Here is a 12,406-nt window from a genome sequence, read left to right as displayed (position 1 = left end):
ATAATCATACCCAAGGGAGGAGGGGGGGGGGGGAAGGAAGAGACAGGGAGCGGTCAGAGGAAGAAAGAGGAAGAAAGAGAAGAAGAGGAGATGGAGGCTAAATCCAGAAATTGGGAAACAATGGAAAAAGAAGAGAGGGGGAAAATGTAAAATACAAAATGAAGATGATGAAGGTGGGAAAAAAAAGGAGAGAAGAGTCTCAGTCGTTAGAAAGAGATTTCTACTCTGAGTCTGTGTGCCTTTCTTTCCTTTCACCTCTCACCTCCATCAATCCTCTGGACTCTCAGTTTAATGGAAGTCAAGCTGAGGATTGAAGCCATGAACAGACCTGATGATTACTGAAGACTACAGAGACCAGACAGCTCGCTGAGGAGGAGAGCAGGTACTGTGTAACTCCTGACACACACTGTGTATTCAGTGTCAGGAGATAGACAGTGTCTGCTCATCTTGCCCTGTGCATTAGAGAAAATAGAGATAAATATTTACAGGCTTCTTAATACACTTCAGTTCCAACACATAAAAAACAAACACAAGGAAACAGCAGAAAATTTAAAGAATGTGGAAAACACTGGAACTTCTAAAATATAGATTATAATGAACAATAAAAACCTAAATAAATCACTAAATAACTTCAACATTAGCACATTGTAAATAACCCACATTACGTGGCCAGTGCTCATCAACACAAAGTCTCTTGTTGGAGGTTTCCTGCCGAATGTTGCTGGAACCTTAGGATTCAACCTCTCCCAGTATGAAGTAGTTGGTATGCTATGATTTCTCCAACACTGCTGGAGAAACACTGTAATGTAACAATCGGTAAGAAAACAAATCAGTATATGTCACTGTCTCTAGAACCATAAGGTCCATTTAACAGCTGCTCCTGTGAAACAACAGGTAGAAGTTTCACTGTAGGAAACACTAACAAACCCAGGCAGAAAAAACATTATTGTGACTGTAACATAAATACATATTTTTTTATATAATTATAAATGTCCAAATGCAAACATCAGATTTGTGTTTGCACAGAAAAAACAACTAAATCCAAACAGTGGGAGAACAAACTGTGAATTTTTCCCCACTTTTTTTTGTACATATATTGAATAATATATTTTTATTGAATACACACGTTGTCAGTAAGATTAAAGATCACATATCCCACCATCACACTGACTGACTGTAGCCCCCGTATCCCATCGCCCCTCCCCCAGCCCAGGATCATTCTGCCACACAGAGGGTGAATTAGTGAAGAGTTAAATACATGGATAAAAAAATAATCTGAACATGCAATAACAATAAATAAATGACACACAATAAAATGTTTTGAAATGATGACAAACGGTCCTGACTTCCAATTAAATTGATATTAAATTTAGACTTAAAATATTCTCATCGAGATAAACATCAGGATCAGGAAGTTAACAACGACAGTCATTAAACTGTGACTGTCTCTCAGCTGTCAACAGAACCTGCACCAGACCGCAACAGATTCAAGCCCGACTGCTCCAAACTGTTGTTACACTCAAGATCATTAAATTACGCAGATCATTTGCCACAGTACAGCTGGTGTCCTGTCAAACACTGCAGGTTTTTATCTGACAACACAATGTGCAGACACCACAGAAGAAGAGAACACAGACAGAGACACCACATCTGCAGGTTCAAAGAGCACACACACAAACACACACACACACACATCTCTCCACGGAGCTCCGACTTCCAGGAAACCTCCGGTGTTTCCTCAAAACTCTTTATTATGATTCATAATCCAAACACATTTACATTTCAGAAACCAGGCTTCGGTCAAAGCAACATTTAATCCACAATGAACGTCTGTTCCTGTTTCTCTGTCTGACTGATGCAGCTCTAAACCACAGACAACAACAACAACAACACATGTTCATAGAGAGCTGTTTGTCAGCTCCTTCTAAAACTACTCGTACTACATTTAGTCAACTTAAACCACTTGGTCACATCCTGATAATTAAAACAAATCATCAGCCACAGGATGCGAACTCCGCCCACCAGCACTTAACACATTGTGTGTCCATGCACCACCCCGACCAGCATCATACGCATCATACGCTACGACTTTGTGCTTCAGTGCTGAATCTAAGCAGCTTCAGTAACTGTCAGTTCTGTGGTTCAGTTCGTTCAGTGGATGCAGCTTCATTTGTGCCCGAAGTCTGACCTGCACTGTTCAGTTGTTTAGAGCGAAAGCACAAATTAAATTCCATTTACTTCCATTTTATTGAGGTGGAGACAAAAAATCTCAGACACAGATTCTCAAAACCTGGACAAAAGATAAACGGACAGAATGGCCACCGTGAGAAAAGGTCTGTTCAGATTCAGACTATATAAACTGTCTACAGACATGTTTTTTCCAAACAGTTGTTTCTGCTGTTTCTGATTGTTCGATCTGTCCATCAGGCAGCTGCATTATTCAGATTCAGGTCCACACATTCAGCTCGTCATTCAAAATCATTTCTAGCTTCGGAGCCTTTTCAGCACACAAGTGATTACCTTTTCATTTTTAGGAGAAGCAAACAGATCATGTAAATATGAAGCTGTAAATCATTTAAACTGTTATTAGCTTTCAGATGTATGAGTCACACACAGACCCATATTACAGATCACATTTATTCCATGGTTTATTCTCAGTCATGTGCTCATTATGTAAATCCACACAGCACGCTCCTGAACTGCCTGCACATAAACATGTATCACTGCTATAATGGCTTCAGAACATAAAAATCATTATTTTCATTAACTTTACATTTATACAGTCACATGGGAGCCGGCGGCTCCGGCTCAGTGTTTACTGCCTTGCTCATGAGCATCACGTCTGTTTCTGTGTTTAACAAGCAGGTAAAAGCAGAATATTAACTGTTGTCCATGAATTAGTGTTAGAATTATTATATCTTTAAGGCATCTGAACATCTGACCAAAGCTAAAATTTTTTTGTAAGGTCAGTTGTTGTTTTTTTCTTCAGCTGCGATGTTGAATTGAGAGCTGCTCATCACCAGGACACTGCGTCACCTTGATTGATTTATGTTGTTTTCTTATCTCACATGTCTCCACAACATGTTTGGGAGGTTTCACTATAAAGACACAGCAGAGTGACACCGTGCTGCGTCGCCCTAAGTTTGAATGCATGAAAAAATCAGTACACTAACACATAGATTACCTCCATCTTGTGTGTTTAAGATTCATAACTGCACAATACCCACGGCCCTGATACACGCCTCATCTCCCTCCTGGGGCTGTCTGATGATCCGAGCCGCCGTTCGAGGTAATGGAGTCAGACAGCGTCTCCGCATTCTCATGCAAATGTTTAGTTGAAGAGCATGTTTATGGACACATTCCATCTCTATATATAAATATATACATATACTGTAAACATATTTCGTGAAATAAAGGAAACATTCGCCCAATTATTTACATTTACCCACTCATTCTGTTCAGGGTCAGAGGCTGATTTTTCCCAGTCTAAATAAATCATCCCATGTACAAACCGTCACTGGCTGTGACATCTAAATCAGTATCATTAAAAGTCAGAGAGGTGATCAAGACATCATACACTCCTTCACAATAGAGGATAAAAAGAATAAAAAAGTGATTCTGATGTAAACTGCTGTGTGGAGATTGCTATGTAAAGCTGGAATTACTGCCTCACAGTTGTATGCCTCCACCACTCATGTGAAATATTAACCATTTGTGTGAAATTTGGTTATAATTGCTGTATGAAATCTTGAGTAATGGCGAATGGTTTCTTGTGAGGTCACACTGACCTTGACCTTTGACCACCAAAATCTAACCAGTTCATCCTTGAGTCCTAGTAAATGTGTGTGCCGTTATTGAGATATTGTGTCCACGAGAATGGGATGGATGGACAACCCAAAAACAAAAAGTACCAAAAACTGCAGTTCCTCTGATGACCACTAGAGTCGGGCTCCAAAAGTGAGTCAATCCCCCATAGACTCCCATGTTAAAATGTCCAACTTTACAACAGAAATAAACATGTTTACAACCTGGTACAAAGAACTGTTTCCGTCTCTATAGTTAATTTGCTCCTTCATGACAACTGTATGGGGGTGAATTTTTATACAACTCACCTGTTTACATCTTATTAAGTCTTAAAGTTATGCATTTTTGAGGGCGTGGCTGCTTTGAGTGACAGGTGGGTGTGACGTTTGTGTGATTTTGACGATGTTACTGATGTTACAAGTGGAAAGTGAGTGGAAAACCCCATACTTAAGTGTTTTACTTTTGTTTTAGCTGCAGCAAATACTTATCTCCAATAAAATCTGATCTGTTGATGAGTTTTTTTTCAATAATATTCTACATGTCAGAAAATCATTAAAATGCAGACGTTAGTATCCCAGAGCCCAAAGCTGATGCTTTAAAATTCTTTATAATTACAGCTCAGAAATTTTCTGTTGATCGTGTGATCAATTAATTAAAACTAGCTGAAAGGTCAGAGTTACATTTTGCCGTCTAGCTGCTCTCGGCCTCGTGTCTTTGACCCTGGACTCAGAGCTCAGTGTTTTCTACTCTGCCTCCTGTGGATGCAACATGTGCAGCATGTTACCACCCGGTGTTAAGCTCAGATCCACAGCTGAATACAGACGAGCTGATTGTGTCTCCAGAGTCTCTCTGCTGCTGAAAGCCTAATGAGCCGGCAGCTCATTAAGACTAATGCAGTTCTGACGACTCTCAGATCGGACGAGTCCTTAAAGACTAACATGCAAACAACATGTTTGACGGTCGTAATTTGAGAAGATGTATTTGTTCTTTTCTCGTCTGTCAGTCGAGCTCTTTGTGAAACACTGTTAGTGTTGTGTGGATCACGGGTTAGAGTGAGCAGACCGTTGCCGACACAGTAACATCAGCACAGATCAGAGTGTCTAACCTGAGGCACTGGGTTATTTTCATGTCTTCATCATGTCTCAGCATCTATTTTAACAACACTGAGACAGAGACATGATGATGTATAAAGTAAAAAGATTCATTTAAATTACTCTCATAGTCAAATTATGACTTTTTTTGCACATAAATCCAATTTACTTACAGGTTCATTGTTTTTTTTATGTTTTTTTTTTTTTCATCCATTCATTTAAACATCCATGGCAAAGCCAGAATTCGATAGCACTAAGGCTAATAGTGGCTAAGCTAAAATGCTGCAGGCAGTTAGCTTAACTTAGCTAACAGTCAGACACCACAGCCTAAAGATTTAGTTGAGCATCTCATTGAGATGAGATTTGCTCTTTGAGGAAGGAGTCTAGATGTCGTTAGCCTAGCTTAGCATAAAGACAGAAAGCAGGGGAGAACAGCTGGTCTGGCTCTTTTCAAAGTCGACTTTAAGCGGCTTCGATGTTGGAACTATTTCTTGATAAACAACAGTGTGTCAGTGTGTTGTCAAATACAGTTTGTGAACACAGGCTTTGGTCTGTTTACTTGTACATCAGCCCTGCCTCACCTGCAGCTGGTTCAACATGCAGCAGTGAGAAGAGAGACCACGTCTCAGAATTCATTTTAAGATTCTTCATTTTTAAAGCTCTGCATCGACTAAAAACTAAAGTTGTTTTCCCTTAAACTGTGGAATAGTTTGTCACTAACAGTTGAACATTTTACTGATTCAAATTCAACGTAATTACGACTTGAGGTAAATTAAGAACATCCTCATAATGTTAATAGAAACATAATTGATCACAGTTACATTTTATACAAAACATATGTGCTGTTGAATTGTATAGAAATTTATTTTTTAAAAGACAGGGTTTCATATTATTTACTGAGGTTTGGAGCCAGGACGGCTGTTTCCCTCTGCTACCAGTCTTTATGCTGAGCTAAGCTAACAACAGACTTCAGCTCTGAACACACAGACATGATGAGATTTAAAACTGTCTGGTGTCTATATTTGTCTTGTCTGGTTATTAGTAGCAGCTCTAGTTTTATACATCAGTTTGAGCTCAGTTTAGTTTTGACTCTAAATTATTTTGATGCTTCACCCTCAGTGAACAAATGCTTCACTTAATGACACATGTTGGCGTCTCTCTCTGTAATGATGCCAGCAACAAAGTAAAGTCATTTACAAAAGCAGCTGGTGGTGTGTGTGTATGTCTCTTTGTGTGTGTGTGTGTGTGTGTGTGTGTGTTGTTGTGTCTCTTATGTGTATGTGTGTTGTTGGTGTGTGGTGTGTGTGTGTGTGTGTGTGTGTGTGTGTGTGTGTGTGTGTGATGTGTGTGTGTGTGTGTGTGTGTGTGTGTGTGTGTGTGTGCATTTCGTTCATTACAGCAGATCTGCCAGCTTCAGTGCAAGAAAGCATAAATACAGCTTCCTTAATGACCCCGGTTACCGCGGCAACAGCTTCACATTGACACAAATCTGACAGCAAAGTGAGGAGACAGAAATGGAGTGAGGGGGGGGGGCTACAGGGGAGGGAAAGGAGAAATAAAGGTGGTGGGATGGATGGAGGAGACAAACGAGAAGAGGGTGAGAGAAACAGAAAGAACAGACAGAATAAAGGGAAAAGATGACAACAGAGGAAAGACAGGAAGGTTTTACGGAGGGAAGCGATAATTTGATAATATATCAAATCTATATACACTCACATGTCATACTTAAGACTTGTGCTGAGATGTTCGTCAGCTTCATTATGAACCAGCTCCAGGCGTCTGTTGAGTTTTTCAGGCTTTTGAGTATCAGCTGCTTTTAGGCTACAGCCTTACGTAAGTAGGAGGATGAAGGTGAGAGCTTCAGTCAGTGTTGGACTCAGAGGATGAGGCTGTTGTTATTTCCTGGAAGCAGTACGTACCTGTACTCACTCCTCCTGGACCAAACGTTCAGTGTCTTTCAGCTCTACTCCACAGTAATCCAGACTGTTTGCAGGAGGAAACCACGACTGCATTGAAATCTCACTTGAAAATATTTGAACTTGTATTATATATTTAACTTTTTAACCAGTTTTGCACAAGTTGTCCTGCGTGTCCAGGAAATAGTTTCACATTGAATTTTCTGTACCAGACTGAATAATCACTCACTGAGCCAGATTACATTTAAGACTGCTAATTGTTCCTGCTGCTTTTATTTCACTGAACACTGTTAACAACCTGGTAAAGTGCTGTTTTGTTTACCGCTTCGAGAGCATGTTTCAATAAAAGCCCACCTGACTGTTTATCTTTTGACACATTTTTTAACGGTTTTCATTTTTATTTATATTGATTTGATTGCATTTATTGTGAATCTGGGACCTGACGACTTTCAAGTATCAAATGCACTGGAATACAACATCTTTGATCCTTAATCATTGACCAAAAATGTATTGAGTAGTTTGTTACACAATTTAATGTGGTTGCAAGCAGCTATGAGGTTTATTCATGTTGTTCATGTACAGTATTTGTAACTTTTCCTATGAAAACATAATTTATATCAATGTGTTTTACTATAATGTTGTTCAGTATGTTTGTAGAGCAGCCTTGACTTATGTTCGTCCACAGGAGGAGTTACAATTGTTGACAAATAATAAACAATTCTATCTGCTTACAACTACATTACATTGAGTTATAATTCATCTCTTACATGTTTAGTGCTTATTAATGCTAAAATAAGGACTTGTGTTGCCCTGAAGTCACCTGTTCACCTACATAAAACCACACTGACTGTTCAGTGTTTTTATCAGTTGCTCCATCAATTAACTTCATTTATTTCCATTTCTGTCTAAACCCAGTTTCCACTATTACTACTCAGAACCAGTGTGACCTTCATCTGCTTGAGGAGGTAATCTCTGACCATCAGCAACTCAGACTTTCTGTGCTCAGTTTAACTCTGCCATTAGATAGAAAAAAATACCAAGACGAAAAAAATGATCAAAAATGAAAAAATAAGGAATAAGGAAATGCAAGGAGGAAATTGCGATAAATAAAATTTAGAAATGTACGGAATCTCACAGAAGTTTGTGTGCAGAGAGAAGTGTTAGCGGAATAAAAATACAGTTATTGTAGAAGAAAAACAAAATGTCAGAAAATCTCTTAATGTAGAATCAGACAAAAACAATACAGAGAGAGAGAGAGGGAGAGAGGAGAAGGGGAGGTAAATGGATGGAGAGAGGAATAATAAAGAGCAGAGAGACACTGGAGGTGGTCGAAGATTAAAAATCTGAGATAGGGAGAGAGAGAGAGAGAGAGCGTTAATAAGAAGAGACGGAGAGAGACCAGGTGAAAGGAAGAATGAATACTGGAGGGGGGGAGGGGAGGAAGAGAAAGAACAATGAGGAGATAGAAAGATGAATGTATTCCTGGAGAGGGGAAAGAATAAGATTAATGGACAGACAGAATAAATGAATGTTTGATTTTTCAATTTTAGGATTTTAAGAAACAAGAAGAAATGGAAACAGTAGAAGAGAGGAAAGAAAAAGAGGGAGAAGAGAGAGAGAGAGGAGAAACAGAAAGAGAGACAGGTGGATCAATGGACAGAAAACGTGTAATATTTGTGTTCAGCAGGACAAGGTGTGTCTATTGTGTCCATGTGTGGGGGCTGTGTGTGTGTGTGTGTGTGTGTGTGTGTATGTGTGTGTGTGTGTATCCAGACAGGCCCAGGCAGCGAGGAAATCGAATGAAATGAAATAAACCTCTACACCTGCCAGCTTCAACACACTCACACATCTACAGCTCTAGTGAGCCCTGAGGGACACACACACACACACACACACACAAACGCACACACACAGAGCTCTCTTTGATTTGCTAGGTTTGATTCCCGACGTTTGATTTTCTTTTCACACACTTAGGTTTTCTTTGCTTCCCAGCAGCCGTTTAGCTTCACTCAGACAGGCGGAGCCTGAAGCCACCAGAGAGGTGTTCAAATGCTCTGAGCCAGCGTGGGACAGCCCAGAGGCTGCTGCTGGCTGGCAGTACTTACTGAAAGATCACTAACACTGTAAAAAAAAAAAAAACTTCCATTTGTGCATGTTAACAAGGCATTTAGTGTAGAAGTGGATTCTGTGTCTGTCCACGGTTACATACGATGACCTCAGAGGTATTCTGTCATAGGTTTTTATTCCAAGGAATGGTGTACAGGGATCCGATGAGGGCCTTCAGTGACTGACTGCAGTGACAAGTACTGCCTCCCTCTGAACACCTCCAAGACCAAGACCATCAACTTTTGGAGGTCTAGGCCCACCCTTCAGCCAGTCAACGTTCGAGGGAAGGACATTGAGGTGGTCCACGCTTAAAAATACCTAGGTGTGCACCTGTACAGTAAACTGGACTAGTCCCTGAACAACATGGGGAGAAGCTGGCTCTTATTCCTCAGGAGACTCTGTTCCTTTGACATCTGCAGTGAAATGCTGCACATGCTTGATCAGTCAGTGGTGGCCAGTGTACTCTTTTATGCTGCAGTCTGCTGGGGCAGCAGCATGTCCGACATGAACACAAGGAGACTGGACAAACTGGTCAAAAAGGCTGGGTCTGTGCTTGGCAGGAGTCTGGACTCACTAAGAACTGTTGTGGAGAGACGCATGCAATGTAACATGGAGGCCATCTTGGACAATACCAACCATCCTCTCAACAACATTCTGGCAGGACAGAGAAGCAGCTAAAGGTGCAGTAAACATCTCATCTCACTGCGCTGCAGGACAGAGAGGTTCAGGAGATCCTTTGTTCCCACTGCCATCAGGCTATACAACACCTCAGCCAAAGGAAGTGGCTCGTGAACTGGAGTAATTCAACTATTACTGTTTATTATTAACTATTATTATTACTACTATTGAACTATTTATTTTTAACTTAATCTTTAAAATTGAGCTACTGGACACTTGAATTCCCCCTATCTATCTATCCATCTATCTATCTATCTATCTATATGATTATATCCAGCTCAGTTTTTACTCCACAGTGCTGCACAAATGTAGACAACAAGCCACCAACATAAACACATTTTTACTAATGTCACCACCTAAAAACACATAAAACAAAACCTGTGGGTTCCTGCATAGTGACCCGCATGTGCAGATGTTCCTTCAACTCATTTCCAAAGATCAAAAACACAAACCCACATCTGTTTGCATCCAATCACATCTCTCCATTGATTTTGTAAGTAATATACAATACCATGTCTAAAATTAGCCTAGCACTCTCAGTGTGTGTGTGTGTGGGTGATTAATGAGGTCTGTAATGGATTCTGATGACCTCATGGGATTTCAAGAGGAGATGATAAGCAATCACACACACACACACACACACACACACATATACACACTCTCTGATAGTGACACCCTCTCTTACGTAGCCAAGGTGACAGGGGGCATCCAATGTGTGTGTGTGTGTGTGTGTGTGTGTGTGTGTGTGTGTGTGTGTGTTAGTGAGATAGTTTGGCATAATGAGATGATAACTGCATAACTGTTGCTAGGGCAGAGGAAGCCATCTGTGTGTGTGTCTGTATGTGTGTGTGTGTTTGTGTGTGTAGAATGAAGCTCAACTGTAAGAATCAGAGACATTTCAGACAGCTGATACAAGTTTAATTAACCAACAGTGTAAATAACCTTCAGCTGCATCACAGTATGTATTTGACTGTCTCCTCCATGATGGTTTTACTTTTGTACAATTCCTACATTTTGCTTAATGTAATAAAAGACACGATTTGTGTCCCACCAGCTTGTCAAGTAAAAGTCTCTTTACTGAAGCTTTCTGTCCTTTATTTGAAGACAGCAGTGTGTGTGCCTGTGTGTGTGTGTGCGTGTGTGTGTGCATGTGTGTGTGCGTGTCTGTGCGCATGTATGTGTTATGTATGAGGGGAGCTCAGGCCCGTAGCTCCTCCATAAACATGGATCTGCGATGCTTCTCGACACACTGAGCAGGTTGAGCCCATTTGAAAAATCTAACTCAGCACCAGAAACCACAAAGTTTTATGTAAAGTTTAAGAAAATGAACTGACTTCCTGCTTCTAAGAGCAACATCCCGCTTAACATTTACAGCTTAGTTTTACACAGTCACACTGGGAGTCTCAGTGGGTTTGGTGCCTTTATCAAAGAGACTGAAACCAAAGTTCACCTTAGTAAAGACTTTAGTAAAGTAGTTATTTTAACCCAAACCAGGATATTTCCGTAACCTAGTCGTTTTTATACCTGAACCTAACCCAACTTTAACTATTGTCACATCATGAAACAGATTTATTTTCCAAATCATGTCATCCTGTTGTTCTCAAAGACATGGACAACAAAGTGTTTTGTCTTTTCATTTGGAGGATCTCAAAGGCACCTCAACAGTTGAGCTTGAAATCAGTTTATCTCTACTCATGGGACATCCAGATCATTATAGTATCAAATATATACACAATCAGAAAATATTAGTGTGAATTCCTTGTTGCAAATGTTACTTTAGCCTTCTGCAATGATAAACAGTCCCATTGAGCTAAACACTGAACTAAACTGAGCTAACTACTGAGCTAAACACCGAGCTTATTACAGCGACTGAGCTAACCATGGAGTCAACCAAAAAACGAAGCTAACTGCTGAGCTAACTACAGCCACTGAACTAACCACTGAGCTAACCTGAGCTAACCTCTGAGCAAACCACCAAGCTAACAACTGAGTTAACCAGTGAGCTAACCACCCAAATCTCAGCTACCCAGCTTTCTCAGTTAAACGTTATCCTGGTTTCTGTTTGTTTGTTTTTAACGTGTAATTATATATTTACTTGGTCCGAAACTGGAAAACTGGGCTGAACCAACAAAAAATGCCAAAAAAAAAAAAAAAGGGGTTTGACTTCGACTCAGTGCTCAGCAGGACAGTATGAGAGCAGTACTAGGACTTGTTGCAGTACCATGGACAGCTCCACCCCAAATCAGAATTCAGCACCATGGACAGCTCCACCCCAATTTCCGGAATTCATTTTCATTTCATGCCATTTTATTTAGAGAAATATAAATGGCTTACAAAGCAAATATAATGTAGCTGTTTTATGGAGGCATGATCAACCATGCACATACACACCATATCTCTCTCTCTCCGTCTCTCTCTCTCTCACACACACACACACACACACACACACACACACACACACACATTTCCATGAACAAGCAAAGCAGTGTGAGCAGGATTTCAGTTGTGAGTCCTATGTGACTTTCAGCCTCCACTGGATAAAAAAAAAAAAGAAAACCAGCAGAATAACACCATGACCTTTACAGAGAGTAACTAGACCAACCTGCAGTGATGAATGGTACTGTAGTTTCCTCTACACACACATCACACACACACACACACACACACACACCCACACCCACACACACACACACACACACACACACACACACACACAGACAATCTCAGCTGAACCTGCATTTCTGTCTCCAAAACAACGGCAGTTAAAGCCGCAGTTAAAGATTTTTGATCTAATCATGCCATTATTTGTCG

General features: G+C 40.3%; 1 protein-coding gene across 1 annotated transcript in view; it reads right to left on the bottom strand.

Annotated features, from left to right (window-relative positions):
* LOC111237654 (PDZ domain-containing protein 4-like) overlaps nucleotides 1–12,406 on the bottom strand; it is a 42,817-nt gene that overhangs the window by 29,693 nt on the left and 718 nt on the right. The window lies entirely within an intron of this gene.

This window comes from Seriola dumerili, unplaced genomic scaffold (genome assembly GCF_002260705.1).
Source record: "Seriola dumerili isolate Sdu_G_001 unplaced genomic scaffold, Sdu_1.0 BDQW01001051.1, whole genome shotgun sequence".
In the NCBI taxonomy this organism is placed as follows: Eukaryota; Metazoa; Chordata; class Actinopteri; order Carangiformes; family Carangidae; genus Seriola; species Seriola dumerili.
The sequence above is the reverse complement of the archived record's forward strand: the minus strand, read 5'-3'. Positions and strand labels throughout refer to the sequence as shown.